We start from the raw sequence: 2,564 nt of genomic DNA, 5'->3' as shown, positions 1-2,564 counted from the left end.
GTGTGTGTGTGTTTGTGTGTGTGTGTGTGTGTGTGTGTGTGTGTGTGTGTGTGTGTGTGTGTGATGTTTTTAAAGATGTATATAATCGTATTTATTGTGACGTGGTCCATGAACACATTTGCACTTTTTGATGTGATCTGTTTGAAAGAGAGATGCATCGGCTTTATATCCTGATATGATCATCTAATTTCAACTGCTTTTTTTACCTGTTGGATTTTTGTGATATCAATAAAACCTTTTGATACCGAGGTGAACATAAAAAGCCTATTTGTTTACAGCAGAGTTGTAAAGTAACTAAGTACATTTACTCAAGTACTGTTCTTAAGTACAATGTTGAGGTACTGCACTTCACACTTCTACTCCACTACAGTTCTGAGGTACATGGTGTACTTTTCCTCCACTGCATGTATTTAATACCTTTAGTTACTTCACAGATGTGGATGAATGATGTGAAATCTAATCAAGTGTTAAATCAGACTTTAGTTCCACCTGGAGTAAATCCACCAGCTACCCTGCAGTATACAAAGTCATTCAAACTAGCTGCACCTTTACCAGCTTTGAGAACACTTTCATGATCAATCATTATAAAACATATCATATATATTATTCTGAAATGGACCAATCTGCACAATGACTACTTTTACTGTCGCTACTTTCACTATATTTTGATGCGAATACTTTTCTACTTTTACTTGAGGGACATTTTGAATGCAGGACTTTTACTGTAACAGAGTATTCCTACACTCTGGTACTTCTACTTTTACTCAAGTACAAGATCTGAGTACTTCTACTTTTACTCAAGTACAAGATCTGAGTACTTCTACTTTTACTCAAGTACAAGATCTGAGTACTTCTACTTTTACTACAAGATCTGAGTACTTCTACTTTTACTCAAGTACAAGATCTGAGTACTTCTACTTTTACTACAAGATCTGAGTACTTCTACTTTTACTCAAGTACCAGAATGTCAACAAAAGACCATTAAATAAACGTAGAAGAAGCAGTTGCTCACGGTCACATGTTCATCCAGATGTAAGTCTAAAACCTATATTTATGAAGTACTATCAAAGAAAACATTTCATAGGTTATGTTTTAATATGTCTTTCTACCTTTTTGGGTAAGTTTAAATCGAATAACCTCGAGTAGTGAATTAAGGTTTAAAAGCAGTTCCGTGTTTCCACCACCAGGTGTCGCTCTCTGCCAGTTCTTCTTCGTGGCTTTTTATTCCGGTCTTTGTTGACAGCCCGCAGGAAGCTGTGATTCACTTCAATCTCATTTATTCTTCTTTTTCTGACTAAAAAAAACTACTCTGCCACAACTTAACCCGCTCTACATGACAACAATGGAGGAATACCACAGCGGCAGCGAGGTTCGTCCCGTTGTATGCCAATAATCTGCGTATTTTTATACATTTCTGTGGATATTAGCTAGCTTGGAGCGAGCTAGCAGCCTTAGCTAGCCACTCCTAAAGATGATTTTTGAAGTATTTTGGTTTAAAATCATTAAATAACACTGTGTAGAATATCCAGCATGAGCTAAGACTTGGTTATAATGTTAGGTAGCAGGGTGCTGAAAGTGAGATTGTACCTAACTGTACTAATTCTGTTTTAAATTATAGCTAGCTGTTGTAATATGTTTGCCAGTGATCCCTTAACTTCATTATTATATATAATAAAACACTGCTTTGTTTAACTGAAAGTCATGCAGTGAAAGTGTTACTTCAGAAACAGTATGTTTGTATAATCAGGGAAATATAGTTTCATTATGACTGTAGAAAATGCTTTCTACCCATATGTAAGATGTCCTTAGATCATTATGACATACTATAAAACAGGCTACAGGGTGATTGAATGATATTTTTCAGTGGTTTTTAATGAGAATGCTTAAAAAGCATCTGATATGAAATGATAACCTTCATTGTCTGTCGTTTTCAGAGCTCTTTCCACTCGGACGAGGCGGATAGCATCGTGAAAGAGGTAACGATAACCCGATCAACTATTCTTATGTTTAAACAGTATGTGATAAATAGGCTCCTACGCTGCATTGTTTCCTCGGGCTGAACCAGCACCCGGTGACTTCCTCATGACTGTGTGTGTGTGTGTGTGTGTGTGTGTGTGTGTGTGTGTGTGTGTGTGTGTGTGTGTGTGTGTGTGTGTGTGTGTGTGTGTGTGTGTGTGTGTGTGTGTGTGTTTTTCTCTCTCAGTGTATCGAGGGGGTGGTGGGAAATGACGACTACAGCCAGAGTTTGGTGAACAAATGGACGGCGGGCATCGTGGAGCGCTGCCTCACACAGCTGGTGAAACTGGGGAAACCCTACAAGTACATCGGTACGTTGAGCATGTCTGTGTTCACATGACCATGACACTTAGACAATTATCTAACGGGAGATACAGGGCCCTGCGAGCATCCTCTGTGCTCCAGCCAGCCTGAAGCATCCTCTGTGCTCCAGACAGCCTGAACCATCCTCTGTGCTCCAGACAGCCTGAACCATCCTCTGTGCTCCAGACAGCCTGAAGCATCCTCTGTGCTCCAGCCAGTCCTCTCAGTGAACACAGAGCTACAGA

General features: G+C 39.4%; 1 long non-coding RNA gene across 1 annotated transcript; it reads left to right on the top strand.

Annotated features, from left to right (window-relative positions):
- Window positions 1-1,210: 1,210 nt before the first annotated feature.
- On the top strand, window positions 1,211-2,255 carry LOC104962546 (uncharacterized). The gene is made up of 3 exons (XR_800218.1): window positions 1,211-1,369; window positions 1,935-1,976; window positions 2,204-2,255. It is a non-coding gene; the product is annotated as an uncharacterized lncRNA (long non-coding RNA).
- Window positions 2,256-2,564: the final 309 nt, after the last annotated feature.

The sequence above is a fragment of the Notothenia coriiceps genome, unplaced genomic scaffold (genome assembly GCF_000735185.1).
Source record: "Notothenia coriiceps isolate Sejong01 unplaced genomic scaffold, NC01 NC01_scaffold00001505, whole genome shotgun sequence".
Classification (NCBI taxonomy): Eukaryota; Metazoa; Chordata; class Actinopteri; order Perciformes; family Nototheniidae; genus Notothenia; species Notothenia coriiceps.
The sequence above is the reverse complement of the archived record's forward strand: the minus strand, read 5'-3'. Positions and strand labels throughout refer to the sequence as shown.